At 46.6% G+C, this 20,774-nt stretch overlaps 1 protein-coding gene across 1 annotated transcript in view; it reads right to left on the reverse strand.

The window, feature by feature from the left end:
- Positions 1-20,356, reverse strand: part of LOC119390945 (monocarboxylate transporter 12) — a 103,326-nt gene extending 82,970 nt beyond the window's left edge. Inside the window, exon 1 of the mRNA XM_037658657.2 lies at positions 20,106-20,356. The gene's annotated coding sequence lies outside the window, so the exon portion shown is untranslated. The remainder of the gene's footprint in view (positions 1-20,105) is intronic.
- Positions 20,357-20,774: the final 418 nt, after the last annotated feature.

Below are 20,774 nucleotides of genomic sequence, written 5' to 3' on the forward strand. Positions count from 1 at the left end.
CGAACAATGCTGCAGGACCAAAAAGCTCGCCGGATAAGTCTGGCCGTCATTCGTGATTCTTGCCGTGAAGATTCGCTTTGGTGTTATTAGGTGGCCTCCAGCAGTGTGGATTTCGGGTCCTTCCCAAGTCAGTCAGTCGGTCAGTCAACAAACTTTATTAAGGTCCAAAGGAACTACAAACTCGTAGTTGCGGCCGCGCCCACGTTGGGATCGGAAGACCATGGTCCTCCACCCGGTCGCGGGCCTTGGGACAGCCCTTAGTTGTTCCTGGGGATCGCCGCTTTTGAGGGCTTCCTCCCAGTCCTCTTGTTTATTGAAAGGTACATTTCGTAAGGCAGAACATTGCCAGAGCATGTGTGCTAGCGAGCAATACTCTGCATTGCACTCAGGGCAGTGTGGGTCGATGTCCGGAGCAAACTGGCTAAATTGACCTCTCGACGGGAATGATCTCGTCTGTAACATGTTGAGCGTAGAAGACTGGGGTCTAGTGAGCGTGGGGTGTGGGAGGGGGAATTTCGTGCGCCCAAGCTGTAGTACTTAACGATTTCGTGAAAAGACAGCAATGGGTCAGAGTTGTGCTCACAACCCGTACTGTCTAGCGCATCGGGACCATTGCGGAATGTGAGACCTCGCGCTTGGTCATGAACTAGCTCATTCGGGTTGGGTTTGCTGGGATGTACATTGTTTCCCATGTGCGCCGGGAACCATGCGATAGTATGCGAAGCATCAGGTGACCTTTGTTTGATTATGGCCGCCGCCCCTTCCAAAATAAACCAGACCGAAAGGCTAGTATGGCTGATGTCGAGTCGGTATAGATGTAAGGCCGCGAGAGGTCGGTACTTTTTTCAGCTTGGTGGCGAACGGGCCACTGACGACGGACTAGTCGGTTCCGGTGTCTACCAGTGCGGTGACGTTGTGGCCATCAAAAAGCACCTCAAGTTCGGCTGTTCGTCGTCTTGCGTTACGGTTAAGTCGCGGCGTCTGGTCACCGCTAGGTCGGCTTGTCCCACTGCTTCTACGTCGCGTCGACAGGTCTTCAGGCCGCGAGGTTTCGTTGTGAGGGCTCCGTCCGGTTAGCGTTGTATTCTTAGGGTATCGTAGCGGCGTTGCCGTCGGCGGCGGAGGATGTTCCGCATTTTGTCGTACACCAACCTCACTGCCATCGGCTACGGCCCTTAGTTTTCGGCTAGGTGACCGGTCCCTGGTTGGGCCAGGGACCGATCACCTAGCCGTGTCGTCCGTTTCTCCCCTTGTCCACGTTTTTCGCGCAGTTTTTACAGAATGCATTACCAACTCGCCCAACAGTCTGTTCTTCCAGTGTATGGTCGGCGTTGGGGAGAGATGCAGTGGCCTCCAGACGGCGATCGGGAAGGTCCTCGGGGGCCCATTGCGCTCCTACGAGACAGTCGGCGACGTCACGTTGCCGTTCATGTCGTTCTGGACGTAGAGCGCTGATGGCAAAATCCACGCAGGCCCATCTCGCGGTAACGGCAGCGGCGGTACGTGTGGCCGGCTTCTCCGCAGTGGCAGCAGAGTGGAAGGTGGTCGGGGGCGCGCCAGATTTCGGTCTTTCTCGGAGCGTAGCGCTGACCGACAGCCGGGCGGTATGGATGGCGGTGGCGGCTGGCGACGGAACTGCGGCGGTTCAGCGTCCTGACGCGGGCGAGGAGCGTTATGGCGGACTGGAGCGGCGTAGCTGATTACCTGTGGCTCAGGCTGCACTAGTTGAGGTGCTCCCAAAGATTGCTGTATTTCCTGGCGTACGACGTCAGCAATTGGGTCTACTTGAGGCAGCGAGGACGGCAACAGCTCCGCAGCTCCTCCCGCACGATCGCTCTGACCTGTGTCTTGCAGGTCGTCGGATTGCAGCGCTTGAACCTCCCCGTAGGTCGTCGTGGCCTCCGAGACAAATTCCACGACCGTCTTAGGTGGGTTACGAAGAAGGCCGGCAAACAGTTCCTGCTTGACTCCTCGCATTAGGAAGCGGATCTCCTTCTCCTCGGAGATAGCCGGGTCAGCATGGCGAAAAAGGCGGACCATTTCCTCAGTCTACATGCCGATGTTCTCGTTCGGCAGCTGTACACGAGTCTCTAGCACAGTTTCTGCTATTTCCTTCCGGACGACGCTCATGAAGGTGTTCAAGAAAGAGGTGCGAAAACGGTCCGAAGTTGTGAGCGTGGCCTCTCGGTTCTCGAATAATGTTCCAGCGACATCTTCCAAGGCGAAATACACGTGCCGAAGCTTGCCGTGATCTCTCCAGCTCTTGGAAAGAGCGACGCTGATCGTACCTTTCAAGCCAACTTTCCCGGACTTCCAGCTGTGACCCGCGGGAAGTAGGTGGCTCCCTTGGTTGATGTAGCAACAGAGGTGCCGGCGCCATGGGTGCTGTCACCGTCGCTGATGTGGTGGTTATGGTCGGGGTATTCCTGGTCTTGTTGGGTAGAGGCCCGTACTCCGTTGGTAGACCTTGTTGCCTACGTCTAGCTGGCTGGTCGTGGTTGGCTTCGATGTCTTCTCCGCGACGTGGGCTGGGTTCACGGATTGACGTGGGCGTCCGGAACATGGACGTACATCACCTCCGCCACATGTCACGGGGTCGTGACGTCGACGAAGGCAGCAGTCGGCATGTTACACAAAACTCTTTATTTGGCCGAAGTTTTTGCAGGGAAACGCCAAGTCAAACTACAAGTAATACACACTGTGCACTGATAGCGGCGAACAGAGCGTCGGCCATCGATAATATGACAAGCGGTATAGCATGCCGGCTTTTATACGTGCGTTATCAAACATTCCAGCGATATCGCTGGTGGCACCGTACTCTCTCGAAGAAACTAGACTATTCGCGTCCTGCGCGCAGTCCTAATGGAATGAACTAAAACATTTTTGAAGGTTCTGAAACATCGCGGCGCGATCTGCGCGGAGTGTTGCAAACAGTCTTTGCGAGTGGAGCCCGAACACATCAAAATAACACGCGTGGCAATACGCACATTCGTACCAGCCAACTACTTATTACGCGATGATTTCCGACCTTTCTTTCGGGTTTTGCGAGAACTACGTAAAACTGACTTAACGAATGGTGTGTATATCTATTTTGCGTTATCTTCGCCGCGAAGAGCAATGTTAGTTCTCCACACACTTCTTTTCCTCCTTCAGCAGCTTCCCTGCTTTGTCAACTGCACGTTTTGTGAGTGTCCATGTTTACATTGCTAATCTATGGCAAATAGCCATGTAACAAACAGACGACTGGTATTTATTATCACTAACACATAGTCTGATAAGCACGAATCACACACTCAATGAAAGTGCACTGGCAGGAGCACAATAATTCAAGTGTTATGATCAGGCCGACCTAATGCTTAAACTGCATAGAAGTTGAACCAAGGGATGATAGCCTGACAAGTATATACTAATACTGTTATCAAATTTCTGGTCTTCGTTGAGACTGACGGGACAACCACATTTTAATAATATTTGTGGTTTAGGCATCATTACTGTATAGTGCATGGTAGCGCGTAGTCGCCTCGAATATGCGAATGTTTTTGGCTCCTTCTTCTAATGACCAAACGCGACGCGTTTGGCCTGGGTCAGCGCAATTGTCGTGTTCTATACGCAGCCATGTACTTGAATTACATAACAATGCGCCAGCGCGTGCGTTCTGGGAACCACCTTCCATGTGACGGTTTTCACAAAGGTTCGCATCTCTTGGCGGGAGTGTATAGACAGTGTAATAAAACCGAACAAGGAAGCGCAAAAAAAAAAAAACACGAGGCATGCGCAGCAAGTGCAAAAGAGTGGATAGCCGTGATTCCGTTGCTGTGGCACACCTGGCTGATCAAAGCATGCGATGAGCGTAACCTCCTGGAATGCGTGGAAGAAAGAAGAGCGAATGAAAGAAGAGGCGCAAGTAGTGGCCGCATAAAATCTCCCGCAAGGCGTTTTGTGTGAACAGTATACCGTGTACTGTACAACGTAACCTCTATTTTTACGTGAGAACGCTCGTTATCGTTAACCGGTACTAAAGTTATTCCCGTAACTTCTATTTTAAAAGTAAACAAGTGTATTTTTAATACAGGTTACTTTGCAAAGGTTACGAGATAAGTTCTATTTTATAGGTATACAAATTTGTGAAAATATAAACGTTACCGTGCTTAGAGTGTAGTTGTTACCCAATGGGGAGAGAGAAAATTAATGAGAAGTAGGCAGACAACAATGCCAAGGCAAAGTATAGGAGATGTTATTTGTAATAATTGGGATATAAATGTGAAGAAAGTAAAGTGGACGAAACGATAACTTGCCGCCGGCAGGGACCGAACCTGTGACCTTCGAATAACGCGTCCGATGCTCTACCACTGAGCAACGGCGGCGGTCATCACCCCGTCCACTTTATAGGGCATATGTGTATATTAAACCTAGGAGTGTTAGTCAGCGCCGATCGCAGCCAAGGTGTCGAGTGTGAAACACTCTTTTTCTGCATTTTTGGCGTCACGTAGCACGTGATCTTTTTACGAGCTGGCTGCTGACCAATAATCCCTCGCATACTACTGAAGGCATCAAGTCTTCCAGAACGAGACCCTTTTTGCTATGTATGAAGAAAAAGAAGATGGCTTTTAAAGGTTCGTTTTTCTTTGTTAGACACAATATTAATGAGAAGTAGCAGACAGTAATGCCAAGGAAAGTATAGGAGATGTTATTTGTAATAATTGGGATATAAATGTGAGGAAAGTAAAGTGGACGAAAAGATTACTTCCCGCCCGCAGGGACCGAACCTGGCAGGTTAACCAGACGCACGTCCTGTTTACTACCCTGCATGACTCTATGGAACGCTTCGTTATCCGCAATAGTTGTAATTAATCCCCACTTTTTCAACTACGATATAAACATACATCACAACCTTCATCACTATGCAATATAAATGCTTCAGGGCATTGTGTATGGCTCATAACTGCTTTCATAACTGAAAGAAAAAAAGCCATACTGATTTTTAAATGCGAAGCGTTTCTTAGCGAACCTTTAGCATTTTGAGCGTTTCTATCTACGTATCTATCTATCTATCTAGCCGCCTACGTCTGGGTGCTCTCATGATCGCCTCCTTAATTTGGTGTTGACCAAAATTGGCTTGGGAGGGTAAGATGATTTGACGAATTTGACTGTCGGGTCATGACGTGAATAACGCGAAAATCCTGTCGCGTACGTCGTCAAACTCTTTCCTCCAGACACATGTCGCACATACCCGTTTACCACGGGCCGCGGTGTACGGGTATGCGCCACAGGTGATTGACAGTTTATATCTACCCAGGAACGGCGAGAACAGACATTGGTAACCTAAATACGAGAGCGTTAGGAAAAACCGACATCGGCAGCGTTGACCCGACGAATGTAAAGAATTAAAATTACGATCCCAGCAGGAATCGAACCCAAGCATTCTGCGTGGCAATCAGGTATTCTACCACAGAACCACGCGAGGTCTATAAACTGGTTTGGAAAAACAGCCTACGCAGACGTAATGTTGGTGCAACGTCAATTGTGGTTGTGATGCTGGCTATCTAAGTTTGCAAGCAAGCAATAAACAATACATGATACTCCTACGATGCGTAATCCTACAATACAGGCGTCATATCAGATTAACGCCTGTGGTTCAAGTGTTGGCTCCCCTTTTATAGCAGCCTAATAAACGTTACATTTGTAGTGCCATGATTCAGCAAGCTATAGTGAAGCATTGCTCGACCACGGAGGAATACATCAACGAAGGTCACGTATGATAATCACATCATCGCACCATGAAGGGCAGTTAGGCCGCCAGAACGACGCAGTGTCATCTTCATTTCTTACGAGGCTGGGCGATGGCCTCATGCTGACCAAGGATGATGCCATAGTGACTAACAGCAGCTTTGTAGACAAGGCTACGTAGGCCACATAGGCCCACATAGTCTAGGAATACGACAACCACCATCTATTGATGTTGGTCTGGCTAGCACTATCGAGGCCTAAGAGCCTCGACGGCGTATGCCTTGCCAACGCGAACGGTGACTTAAGGTTCCGACATGTCGCCGGCTCTATCGACAGACAATTTGTCGACGAAATGACCGAGGCATCCACGATTTCCAACAGCTGTACTCTACCTCATACTTCGCTACACATGGGCCCCACGTCACCGCGATAACGACCGAATCCAATAACAAGTCATGACCAGCTGCTGGTGCTCACTGACCACGGTGATGGTAACCTTGTTCAAGAACTGCCAAGAACTTCTTCCAAGCATGTACACGGGTTCGTAAAACTTGCGTGCGTTCTCCATCATAAGGGACAAGTATAAGCATTATATATCAGCTTACCGCTTCTGGTGCTGGTAACACCCACGATGCCGTTGGCAGCGTTACCCAACTGTAAACAACTAGGTATATAACACATATGCGGCTGTTCAACATATATGTGGGCGTATAAAATTTATGCAACTCAATAGCTTCATTTTGTAGCGTTTCACTAAGTAAAAAGAATTACGCCACATTCACCTTCCCGCCGCATGCTTCGCATAACATCGACTCCCACGGTACGTGGGATCTGCCGAATTTTTTAATACATAGCTTCTTTTTAACCTGCTCCTGCCAAACGTTCGGCGCACACCCTCGTAATATAGTCGCAATTCTGTCCACGTTTAATGGAATACCAGCGCTAAACCAGAAATAACGTCCGTAAACTTCTGTATGAATCAGGTGGTTCTTCAGCACTTAGGTGCCGTTGCGAATATCGCGAATGATCGTACATGCCCCTTGAAATGTCCTAGCATGAATGTCAACACAGGTCAACTCAAGTGAGAGGACATGGCGCCACCGATTTGTACAGCCACGCTGCGAGTATTTACCCCCGCGAACATCCATAAATCTGTCAAGTTGTAGAAGGCAGCTGATGCGCAGCAGGCATAAGCTGGCGGTACAGAGGACGAGGACAACGGAAACAACTTACTCGTATTTTATCTTGTTTTCATCTTGAAGGGTTGACAGCCATAAAGGAACGTGCGTGCTTACTTAGTTTTCCCGCTTTTGCGGACGCTATCTTATCGAAGAAGCTCTCGCCAAACATAGCTGCGTGATTCTCAGCACGCTTGGCGATCATCACGCGAGGTTTTCGGAAGAGCCGAATATTTTCTTGCTCGTACGTAGAACGACCACATTTGCGGTGTGGGAGCTGCAAGCGTCGCGCTTTAGGTACAGGCGCGTGCAAAAGTATACGGACCACGGGATCGCGTGGCAGAATGCATCGACGCGCCATCTACCGACGCTGCGCCTGCTGTCGAGAGCACCACTGAAGCAGCGGTGCGCATGCGCGTCCCTACATATCAGATGGCCTCTCATGCCGCTCTGTCTGACGTGGTTATGGCGCTCGTAGGCAAAACGTCGACTGGGTGTCGCTTTCGTTGCTCCATCTAATCTGCTCCGTTGTTTTACGAAGCGGCTGCGGCGGCGGGGCCGGCTCAAGCGCCGTGCGCGCGTCGCTTTTTACACCGGTCAATCAGCCTAACTAAGCATCGTAGAACCTAGTGAAGCCAAGCATACATGATTAAGTTCCTCAACCCAGCTCGTCTTTGTCGCTTTAAGCCATGTTCAGCTTAGATGTGCCTAGTTAAGCCAAAGTAAGTGTAGCTGAAACTGATGAAACCTAGTTGAGTATGGTATGTGGTAATAAAGCCTAGCATAAGTAAGTTCATTTTAGCAAATTCTAATTAAGCTTAGCCCAGCTTGCCGTTTTCATGTTAGGCCAAGCTGACCTTACATGAGCGCAGTTGAGTCGAGGAAAGTATAGCCAAATCTAATTAAGCATAGTTTATCATGGTTTCACCCGATATAGCCAAGCATATTAAGCATAAACAAGACAAGCCAACTTGTGACCAATTAAGCCAAGTCGAATTCCCCATCAGCCCAATGAAGCCAAGCTCAGGAGGATTACCCTTGACCAAGCTGAGACTAATTAGGATCAATAAAGCCTAATCAGCGTTAATTATGCCACTAATTAGGCCTATATCAAACCAAACACACCCTAGATACTCAAGTTTTACGTGGCATATTTCCTCAACGTTAATTAAACTAATTAACCTAATTAAGCGGTGTCAAGCTCCGCAATGCGTCTTCTTTCCTGCAAGGTATGTATGGCGCCATTACTGATGAAGCTCCACTACTGACGCCACTTTCACAGTCTACTACTTCAAAACTGTAATTCAGACGATCTTAAGAGCTATTTGCAGCGCGTGTCGATGAAAGCTATCGTCTGCGCTCATCGCTGCCAGTGATCACGAAGATAGGGCGTCGGGCTAAGCGTGCGAAAAATGGATACACAGTTCAATAAAGGAATTGTTACATCATATGCGGCTGAAGGCTTCAAAATATACCTCTAATTTGTGGCTGGGAAACCCCGTCGTTCATGCGTGAAATTATCAGGCGGAACAAACTCAGACCTAAAGCGCAATCTATATACGCGCTGGCGCCCAACGGGCAGCTATTTTGTCGATGGAAGCTGTCGCAAAAGGTGCACGCGCAAACTCAGGATTTAGTTGCCGTCTCCTGATGGCGCATTATTTGCTATGTTTTTGATTTTCGTAACCTAACCAAATGCATATTTGCAGACAAAAAAGGTGTACAATATACTGATGGATCGAAACAGGACACTTTAGGGCTAAGTATCCAAGATACCTTCATTCCCACCGTCTTCAGTTTGGGTTATATCGGTGTAAATCCAACTCGAACTGGTATGCCAAAAATTCGTTCTGAAGGACCACATTCATTGCGACGTGACGTGGTTATCTCAAGCAGCAGCGAATATCAGTCATTATGCTGGAAAATTTGGTGTCTTGTTTGAATCTGGTGAGCACGGTACAGTTTTGCAGCCTGTTTGTGCTGTGTAAATTTACGTGATTAATTTATATGAAACACCTTCTCTGCCGAGAGTGTCCTATGCGGCAAAGAACTTTCAATACCATGCTGAGTTTGCCGTAATTAGAGAAATTATGTCACATGACACGAGTGTCGCGGGCGAGCTTGGTTCGATCTCGCACAACACAGAGAAACGTAATTGAGCCTTTTCCTAATTAACACTACTTAGGGTTAACTGAGTTTTATTAGCGTCAGCTTGGTCAGCGGTAATGCTCCTGAGCTTGGCTGCAAGGGGCTCACAGGGAATCAGCTTCTATTGCTTGAAAATAACACGATTAATTTGATTTGCTTAATTAAAGCTAATTACGCTCTGATTTATTTTGGAAGTGCCATGCCCAACTATGCCTAATGATATTCATATCTAGACATCCTGACACCGCTTAATTAGGTTAATTAGTTTAATTAACGTTGAGGAAGTAGGTCACGTGAAACTCGAGTGTCTATGGTGTGCTTGGTTTGATATAGGCCTAATTAGTGCCATAATTAACGCTACTTAGGCTTTAATGATCCTAATTAGTCTCAGCTTGGTCAAGGCTAATCCTCCTGAGCTTGGCTTCATTGGGCTGATGGGGAATTCGACTTGGCTTAATTGGTCACAAGTAGGCTTGCCTTGTTTATGCTTAATATGCTTGGCTATATCGGGTGAAACCATGATAAACTATGCTTAATTAGATTTGGCTATACTTTCCTCGACTCAACTGCGCTCATGTAAGGTCAGCTTGGCCTAACATGAAAACGGCAAGCTGGGCTAAGCTTAATTAGGATTTGCTGAAATGAACTTACTTATGCTAGGCTTTATTACCACATACCATACTCAACTAGGTTTAATCAGTTTCAGCTACACTTACTTTGGCTTAACTAGGCACATCTAAGCTCAACATGGCTTAAAGCGACGAAGACTAGCTGGGTTGAGGAACGTAATCATGTATGCTTGGCTTCACTAGGTTCTACGATGCTTAGTTAGGCTGATTGACCGGTGTAAAAAGCGACGCGCGCACGGCGCTTGAGCCGGCCCCGCCGCCGCAGCCGCTTCGTAAAACAACGGAGAAGATTAGATGGAGCAACGAAAGCGACACCCAGTTGACGTTTTGCCTACGAGCGCCATAACCACGTCAGACAGAGCGACATGAGAGGCCATCTGATAAGTAGGGACGCGCATGCGCACCGCTGCTTCAGTGGTGCTCTCGACAGCAGGCGCAGCGTCGGTAGATGGCGCGTCGATGCATTCTGCCACGCAATCCCGTGGTCCGTATACTTTTGCACGCGCCTGTACCTTTGGCGTATACAGTACATCATTTTGCCTAAGCTTCGTTCATCTGGCTACGCACGACTATGTGACGTTAAAGAAAGGTCATTTACAACAAAATACTGCGTCGTCAGACGGACAACTTCCAAATATTACGCACGTGCAAAGGTGCTCATTGATTTGAGGCTGTCAGAAAAAAGCAATTGTTTCAAAATTTAAAAGAAATATGAAGTGGTAGCGGTAACTACGTGTTCTCTAGCGGCCCCTGGTTTTAGCAGCATAGATCACGATATAAGTACCAGATGTTTTCTTCTATTATGGAAGTACAATTTTTTTCAGTATTACCGTTTTGAACGATCTTAAAAATAGGTGCGGAAGGAAGAAACAAGCGGAAAGACAGGGAGGTTTGCCAGTTCTGAGGCCGGCTGGCTACCCTGTGTAAGTAGGTGCGCTTTTTGTATACGGCAACTGCCTGCGTCTCAAGTGCGCGGGAAGTGCTCCACTGCATTTTTAAGAACTATTGCTCAAAGCACTCGACACGGAAGAAAAACTGTTCCACTGAGGGTTAGCTGGTCAGTATTCCTTAAAAACGTTACATTGATAACAGCACGGGAAATCTCTCTTTGAATGTCATCTGCGTCAGCTTCTCGTCCAGTCGGTGCTTACCGGGCAAGAAAACCGTGGGTCCACGAAACATGCGAAATATACAAAGTTAGGCCCAATTAGTATGTCTTCGCCAAAAGCTATGCACGGCACTGAGACGAAGAACTCAACACATCGGCATTGCAACGGCATATTCATAGCGTTCAGCGCGGATACCTATGAACACATGATGAGTTTCTGTGTTCCTTCTCCTCGTCTTCACAAGTGCCTGCAGTGAATGTTAAGGAGCTGTCTCACCAATCAGGCCAGGAGTGAATCATCGATGCTAATGAAGGCGTTGGTCTACGAGGCAATCGTCGCCTCCATTGCCACTCCCATTTCTTATAAATGAAGTTCATTCCTGCTGCTTTCGTCGCGACACGAAAAAGGTTTAGTCATCTCAATCGCGTCACCGAAGCTAGAAAACGGCAGCAGACCAAGCCGCTTAAAACCACGAGCATGAAGAGCATAGACAAATGTGTACGGTACCAATCGTGGTGTTTGAAGCAGTAATTACTCTGTGACTGAGTCGTGGACGGACTAGGCCACACTAACACGTTTTCTTCGTGCAGCTGCGCGCGCTAGCTGCGACCGGGATTCGCATCTAATGAATAAATTCTGGGGTTTGCACGCCAAAGCTAACACATGATTATGAGGCACGCCGTAGTGGAACTTTCCTGAAATTTGGACCTGTAGCCTTTCGGCGCCACCGTAATGCGACTGCCGTTGCCAGGATCGAGCCCGCGTCTTTCGGATGAGCAGCCAAGCACTGCAACCACCGCGGCGGCTTCGGCTCTTCCGGCGCAGTATGGTATAAAAAAATATAAAGGCGCGATTCTGAGGACATGTTGCATGACAGATTTCGCAAATAATTACCTTACCGCGAAAAGACTGCAATTGTATTATTTTCGGATGAATGAGAGCACGCGGAAACCAGTCGTTGCGCTCATATCTTTGAACATATTTTGTGCCTACATTGGTCACCTATGTTTGGTGTCCGTTTCTTCCCAAGGGCTAACACTTGCTGCTACTAATATGTTCCGTTCTTTATGGGATATTTTAGATGAGCGCATATATGATGCAAAATTGTTGTTCAGCTTCTTCAGATGCCAGAACTTGACAGCTCTCGTGATAACTCAACATTCGTGCTTCTTTACAAAGTTCCAACTTTTCGGAGTCCGCATCTTGCGGTTATCTTCTCTATCTACGGGACCGTATCTCTCCGGTGCACAGCCACGCGAAAGACGATAGTTGATCCCTCTTTCGTAGGAGCCGTTCATGACACTAAGGTGAAACGTTCCTTGATAGAGGTTGTCATAGCTTTCGTGGATGTTAAGAATGCACAGCGCGTACTGCTGAAGCACAGGCATGCGAGCGCTGACGTGGAAGCATCGAGCTGGACGTTTAACGTTGATCAGCGAACCTTCGTGGTATTTGGAGTGTTTGAGGCTAGACAGAGCGGATGGTAAATGCCGCTACCGCCGGCACTCCCAATCCGCACAAGCGAACGTCGATTGGGTTGTCCCAAAATTTCTTTACAATGTAGCGGTCCATTGCCGCACTGGGGGAGGGTCCGCCTTGCCGCTTGCCTTGGCACGCGGCATCCTTTTGGAGAGCAGCTTCGCCGAAGGTACGATAATTTTGGTACTCGAGACCTTGTCCTTTTTGTTTTGTAAGAAACCTGGGAAAAATGTACGGACTTCGTTTGGTAGGGCTAGGACGCGTGCGTGGTAAGTTGCGATGCACTCAGATCGGCGAATGTGATATGACGGCCATCCCCTCTAGCCTGGCTGAGGAAACATGCTGGTGATGTGCGGCGATTATTGCACTGAATAACTTAGGAAGCCTTCGAATGACCTGGGTGGTGCTTCACGAGAAGAAAAGCCATTTAAATAGAAAGGAAGGCGGCTTGTCTGGTGACAAAATATCATTTTGTCTTTTACACGTTGAATTTTTGTGCAAGCATGTAACTGCACTACTCGCACGCCTAAGGAATTTTGTTGGGTACGGGGAATGCATTGAACGTTCCGAATACGTTCAGGACAGAACGAATTCAACCGATGTGCCATTCATAAGTAGTGGACACGTGGTAGATACTTTATGGTGCGCATGAAACATCAATGCTTTCGTTTTGCCGACTTTTAAACACAGATGGTTTTACAAGGATCATTTCTGAATTGAATCTAGCCCGCATGATTTGCTAAACCAACAGCGGAGTAACCGTAGAATAAAACGCTCGTATCATCAGCGTAAATGATGTAGTTAAACGTCTCGTAAACGGTGACATCATCGATGTATATCAAAACTAAGAACCGACTGAGCATTCTTCCTTGTGGTACACCTAAATTAACATGTCTCAATGAAGATGTGTATCCATTATTACTGTGACCGGTGTCGTAGGTACGATGATGCTATGGAATAGGCATTGCTCCTATTATCATAGCGATGAAGCTTATGCAGAAAAATCTTATGACTAAGGATATCGAAAGCCTTTATGAAGCCTCGAAACACACCTAAACCTAGGTTGCGATTTTCGAGCATGTATGGCCCCCAGGAATCAGCGGGGTCCCACGGACGTTAATTTTCCTGTTGATCAATCAAGCAGCCCCAAAGGAAAGGGTATTTTGAGCATTCAGTGGAATTCCTAACTTTTTGAATAGAATTCCGAAGTACTTTTTCTGTTGTTTACCACTCGGCGACATCTTAAGAAAAATAAGGTCGATATTTTCAGGTTGGTTACAGTTAGGATATAAAGGGGGGGGGGGCGCAAGACCACACTTGGTAAATAAAATTCAGCGATGGAAAGCGTCACCGTAATTTTGTGATGCATCCTTCCAGTTGACGCGTCAAACATAAAATGCAAATAGGGAAATGCGGTAGAGAATATGTCACCTCATTTAGAAATATGCCGCGACGTCCTGGCACCCATTCGCGTCGTGGGCCACCGCTAGCGGTGCTGCGAACGGCGCCCCGGCGGCACCAGCAGCGGGATTCGGCAGCAGCGGGATTTGTCGTCTGCATGCTAGGCTCAGGCTAGAACCGCTGCATCTTCATTATAGTTCACTCGCGTAGCAATTCGCTCCCCAGTTACGAGCGGTATTTTTTCCTAGTGATAGTTGTATGTTATTTTAGGTGACAGCACAACAGGAAGTGAAGAAAAGTTTTCGTTTAATGTATCTTCTCTATACCCACAGCCATCGTGGTGAGCACCATGCCTCCGAGTTAGCAGCGTAACTCACCGGGCTGGATGGCGTTGAAATATCTTACGTGAAAGCGCGAACTTCAAGCCAAGCGAGTCAACGAGAGTCTTCGCAGCTTCGGAAGAACAGCGCGATCAATTTCAGGGTGTCTTCGCAAAACTAAGGGCTGTGTAAACACACTCCAGTGGAACGAACGTTCACGCTTCGCTCACAATTTTAGTCGCATGGGCCTGTGGGCACAAAACGTTTGCTCACAGAATAAAATTGACCCCGACAAGTGCGGACAACTAGCAAGGCGAGTTGGTGCTGCACATTATAACTTGTTACACGTAAAACCGGAGACGAATGAAACGCGGTCCACCCCCGTGACTAGATACATAGATACGCTCATGCCGTTTAGCACTCGTGCGCGCAGTGCTCTACCGTTGTACTCTACCGTTGCTAATGCTGGGGCCACGCGCCCCGCTATTCGCGTTTCATTTGAGGCCGATAGTACGGCTTGGTAAAAAGAATTAGCGCCGCTTGCACTACGTCGTACAAGGCTGCGTCACAGCAGAGCTGGTATACTCCATCTCAGAAGTTCCCTTCAACATTTTGGGGGCTACAGAGCCCCTTAGCCAATGGGAATGGCGAAAAGATGTATTCTTCCGCGCCATGTCGTCTGTCCCCCTTGCGTCTACGCGCACGCGTTGGGCGAGTAGAGCGAGCAGGCCGCCAAAAAAAAAGAGCATCCACTGACGCCTCGAATTTATCACGTCGTCATCGTGCGCTGCGTCGCCGTAAGTTCCAAACGAGCGCTTGTATTTGCTTTATATTTATCTACTGACGCTTCTACAGCACTCTATTCGTGACTATATTGCGCTTTCATGAACCAGTATCAAATTCTCGGCGCGTCAGGCTTATCAGGCGTGGCTAAACAAACCGCTGGTCATGTCAATAAGGACAGAACCTACCTGCTGCTTTGTTCTCAACGTGAGATGTCACAAAGCGATGGCCAATTTCACCATTTATTTGTTGCTGTCTGCGCTGTCGACAAGTAGAAAGCGCAAGTTCGGATCGAAGTGGGCGGTCGCGTCGGTATGGGCGCTGCCATGTTGATTTGTAACAACAGTTAACGGCGGTTACTTATGCAACAATTAAAGGAATACAACGCAAATGCGATGAAGAATAAACATATCACGTTTTGATGCGAAGTAACACGTGCTAAGTAAACGCAAATGTCACAACCCTGCGAATTCTAAGGCAATTGTATCTCGAACTATGTTTTGCTGCGCGAGCATGTATCTTGCTTACACCCATAGGTTGGGTAGTGCTGAACGGTAGTCGTGAGATTGAGTATAGCTGGCCCTGGCTTGGCTAGGCTTTTCACCCTCTCGCCTATCTCTTTCCCACCCATTGCTACACTACACTATACTATACTATACTATACTATACTATACTATACTATACTATACTATACTATACTATACTATACTACACTTTACTATACGATACTATACATGGCTATGCCTGTTCTCACTTTTTCTATCTTTCTATCTTTTTCACTTCTCTTTCACTCTCTTTCTATCTTTTCTTCTCTCTCTATAGTCGTTCTCTGTGTACGCATGCTTACAGGAATTAATTCCCGCAGCTGTCCTTGAAGTGAGGGGTGCACGTACGAGTCGGCCGCTGTAACAGCAGGAGCTTAATTTTTTCCGGATAATTCCGTTTCAGGTATGCATGTATTATCCGGGAGCCGAAATGCTAGGATACTCTGAAAAAATACCCAAACCTGCATCAGGCATTGACGCATTAGTGGCTACTACACTATTAATTTCCAGTTGTAAGAGGTGGTATTCTAACACGCCAAATCAAATGTATAGATGTATGACGTCAAATTCTATTTTTAGATATGGTGGTGATGTCACGTGTATTAACATTTAGCTCCGATCTTCGCCTTCATCCACCACCTCCGCCGCGAATAATACAGGCGAAGCTGCAGCCCCACAACAGCTAGAGGCACATTGTGTCAATATTACCAGTTAATTGAACGTTCTATTTTTCATGTTTCTGTGCACAACACCCAAATGTAAATGAGGCGATTCACATTGTCAGCTCGCCCGCAGCGCTGGCACACAGTATAACGAGAGCACGAACACACAGCGCATCGGCATCGAAGCTGGACAATTGCAAAAAAACTCATGTACATTAGAATAATAGAGAGCTCAGCGAAGTATTCATTCTAAAAGCACTGCCTTTCAAAGTGCGTTGCTAGAATCAAGGGCTCATATCAACTGTCCCCATCCGGTCTTTCGTTAATTATTGTGTGGAGAAGAAGCTAAGACCAGTAATTTCTGATAAGAAACGCTATTTCCTTAGTATGCCGCACAGTATGTTCTCAGAAAAAGCATTGATAGCTATAAAAAAGGATTTTAGGATGGTAAATTTTAAGCCATCGGTAGTTAGGCAGCGTGCTGTCGACCCTTTATTAAGACATATTCTTGAGAGGATAGCTTTTAATGTCAACAAGGCTAAATCACATACCTTAGAATTTTTTTCAGCGAAAACAAACAAGAACGAGACAGCTTTTCGACCAATCGTTTCAGAGAAAGGCACTGGTAATTCGCTGTATCAAGTTATTTGCAGAACTGCATAACCTCTTTCACTTTTTCAGGCCCTTTTCGTATGTGTAATGCTCGGTCGCTAGTTCAGTTCCTCTCAGCTGAGAATCCCGGCGGTTGTAAATCTTTTAGTATGCATATTGATGACCTTTACTACTTTTTGCCGCATGAAGGTTTGTTAAACTGTGTTAATGACAAGGGCAGGCAACCGTATTCACCGATAAATGTGGTGTTTCTACCGGGGCATTTCCAGAGATTCTTTCCATGTATTTTAAGTCAACTTTGGTAAGTTGGAACGAACGCGGTTATGTGCAGAAATCAGGGATAAGTATTGGTTCTAAGGTTGCTCCGATTCTTAGTGATTTATATCTTAGCAAGATTGACAGACGTTTAGAAGGCACATTAGGTAATTCTATTATTATGGTTATTCGTCATGTCGACGATTACTTAAATTTAGTAATGGTGAAGACTTTTAATCCGCGGTAACCTCAGTGGTCGAAAAACTTTATTTAAATGGAAGAGGGCTCAAATTTACTAAATAGTTGCCTCAGAATAGTGGAATAAAATTTCCAGACATTTCCTTAACGCTTCCGAAGAACCGCGTATGCTGGCAGTATTCTTCTAGATATTAAAAACGGCTGTTAAATTTTTAGTCGAAGCACTCTAGGGTTGTAAAAAGCGGCATCGCCATGTCTTGCCTTAATTCAGCCCTCACCAAGTCGTGTGAGCACAAAATGAGTGATAGCTGTTACGCACATGTTATGCGTCTTTTAGATGTAGGGTATCCTCGTGATGAAGTGGCCACTGTGGCTGAAAGTCCGTTATGTTAACTTCGAGCGTGGTTGCAACCAATCAGAAAGACTGTGTTAAATAAAGTGAACGCTATTGGACAGTTTAAAATACATTCTAGCTTCGTATGGTACCAAAGTAAGGAAATTTCAAACACGTTAGATTCTTTGCTGTGAAAATATCTCTACCAAGCAGCTCGCATTTACGAGTCCACTACAGCGCATACGAATAAATGTTACTTCAAAGCAGCAGGTTATATCCGAGTAATTCGAACACTTTTGTTTCATGCAGTATGTGGTCGCAGCTGTTTTGTGGTCATGGACGTACATGCGCTCTTATGCACGCACTGGGCCGCTATTAAGGAAGTGAAATGAGCATGGGGCGAGACGACGTTTTTTAGATTCTTCAACACTAATAGTCCATTGAGAGATCGAAGACACTTGCATGCCAGATGACGCAATAAGTGATGCCCCACAGATCTACACAAAAATAGCCCGACGAAATAGAGCTCGTTTATCTGCACATGTTGTTTGTTTGGCGGGTTCCTGGAAGAATGACTCAACCCATCTCGGGGGATCGGCGGTGCACCAGTAGGATGTGTGAGAAGAAATGATAAAAATAAAAAGAGAGGAAATGAACGTGCGAAAAAGATAATTTACAGGGAAGAAAGACTATTACCGGTAATTTTGGTTTGTTTATGAAATCCGAATTCAACAAGTGCCAAATAGTAGAATAAATCAAAAAGATACAGATATATAAATTTAATGATAATATATAAATGTAACTATAAAATTATTACGCCAGCCTCTTTGCATATTTAAATACGGCATCATATATGCCCCCGTTGCAGCGCCCCAGTGCCGACGCCCCCAGAGAGAGTAATGCCGATATGGAAAGCTCAAGGCCAACTTTTCGAATAGATGGTTTCAGAAACTTTTACCTTATATTTGGATATCCGCGACATACTGCGAAGAAATGCTCTATGGTTTCTGCTTCATTTAAATATTTACATTTGCAAAATCATCGATAGGTGGGCTAGTTGATAACTCTTATTCGATCAACGAAATAGGAGCTCTCGTGATGTGTGGTACTTCCTTCGTCCGTTGTCTGTTCCCGCGCTCCCAGTTCGCTCAACGAATAGTTACCTTTAGGGGAAGGAATGAAGCCAGGCCTGTGCAAATAAAAATTTAGTCGCGGCATTCTGCATCGCAGTTTAGTTAACGTAACTTCAAATTGCGTTGTGCTACACCATGCGCTATTCCACGGAAACCTAAGGCGCTGGAAATATTTGTCTTTTAGGATTTAAGATTTAGTAGGTTTCACTTCCATGCAGAAACTATGGAATCGTGCGACCGTGTAATTAGAGGAAGATCTTAGAACATTCAGGACAGGTCCTTTAACGGACGCTGCCGCCGCTTCATTCAATGCTAATTCATTGCGGCCTGGCACCCAAACCAAACGGACGCGTCGTACATGATTGGACATATTTCTGTAAAGTTCTGCTAGGTAGCTCGACGACTGTGGTACTGTTCACGCAGCGCACACAGACAAGGAATCTGTTAATAGAACTACTGAAGAAATATATGCTGGGAGTTAGCGCATTGCAAGAATAATTGCCAATAATTCTGCCTGGAATATTGGTGTGAAATCGGGCAAGCGAAGCGAAAATCACCAATTTAGTACTACCGAATAAATGCCCACTACGGCCTTCTCATCAGCAACGGAAGCATCTGCGGCTATTACTGAATTTATCCGTACACGGCTAAATATCCAATTGACAATAGCTTGACATTGTTAGGAAATATGTCGCCAAATTCTATTACTGCTGTGTTATTGGGTAATGTGTGATTGGGTAGTACTTTTGGGTAAATTGTATCCCTAAGGTTACTTGTAATGGCTCCAGTAGCTTTCGCACGAAAATTATTTCAGGGCGTTGTATTCAACACCACTCACACTGAAAAATTCTGAACGGCTTACTAAGAAATACACATTGGGGCTATATTGACACCGGACATTCCTCATCTTCTTATTCATTGTGGATCGGCCAAAAATCGGGCAACTAAAAATAAAATATTTACAGCTGAAAAAAAAGAAGTGATTTTGTTCTTTAATGATAGTATGTATGATTCAATTTATATTTAGACAGAAACAAAAAAGGATGGTGCAAATTCACTCTTTGAAAGTGTTCTATCAATCCAGAAGAAAACACATGTAACTATACACGGAAAGTCACTTGGTGGTAAAAATAAATGTGCAACTTGGAGTTCACACGCATATCTCATCAACTGTACTACAAAATCTTACACGCCCACGAAGAATAGCTATATTCAGCACTCTGTCCAACAATGAATGCATCAAAAAGCAGCAAATCCATAGAAGCCGTATAATGTTTCTCGCTCGGCTTCTTCCATAGCCCTGTTCTCGAGTTACGGAAAGTGCTGAAAATGTCTACTCATTGGAAACGTTGACATTTGGCCATACCATTCATGTGTGTTACCATCTGTGAATGCTTATGCGAGACAGAAAAAATGTATGACATTGAATATAACAGTGGTATTTGTTAGATTCACATATTCCCGTTTCGTCCCATTTCAATACTTCCAAATTGGCTTCGTACTGAATGCACGTCTTTGTTCTTTGGTCGAAGACGACTCTGCAACGTTCCGGTATCCACGCACTTATTCTTACGATTCGCATGCTGCCTTACTTGTCCGCCAGTGGCGTTGCTAGCCCTGCAGTGGGTAGGCGCGTGAAAGGTGAGCGGTCGAACGAGCCTGCCGTAGCGAGGAAGAAGAAGAGGCCTCGCCCGCTCGTGCCACGCGGCCAGTCGTGCAGTGGAAGGCGGCGGCCGCAGCAGCAGCCTCGAAGGACAGCTGTGCAAGGCCGACCCCGTGAGGCGCAGGACGCCTGGACTGCTGAGCAACTGCGCGGGAGCCGCCAGACACCGCAAAGGTGAGCGACGCCGTTTTGGAGCGCGCCTGGCCGCTCAGGCGTTCCTTCATATCGCGGCGCGAGCTGATAGGCGTCGGCTGCCGATGCCCGAGTGACGTGGCCTCTACAGCGACGCATCGGGTCTCGCCCTCCTTCGGCAAACGAGGCGCGCTAAAGGACCTCCATGCTTTAGCTACCGCGAAGTCATTCGCGCGATCTTGCTAGCTCGACCTTGAAACGGTCCTTCAGCTGTAATTACTACGAATTCTGGTATTTATCGAACTTTATCTGATCAGAATTTTAAATGATTTAAGGAATTCTTAAGCGTAGACAGCGGTAAGACGTGATAGCTGGCCGTGGCGTTTATAACGCGGGATTTTCTCCAGTCCTCAAACGAAGCTTCGTACAAAGGAGGAACATCTGTGCCTACCACCCTAGTCTCAAT

Source organism: Rhipicephalus sanguineus, chromosome 4 (assembly GCF_013339695.2).
Source record: "Rhipicephalus sanguineus isolate Rsan-2018 chromosome 4, BIME_Rsan_1.4, whole genome shotgun sequence".
NCBI classification, from domain to species: Eukaryota; Metazoa; Arthropoda; class Arachnida; order Ixodida; family Ixodidae; genus Rhipicephalus; species Rhipicephalus sanguineus.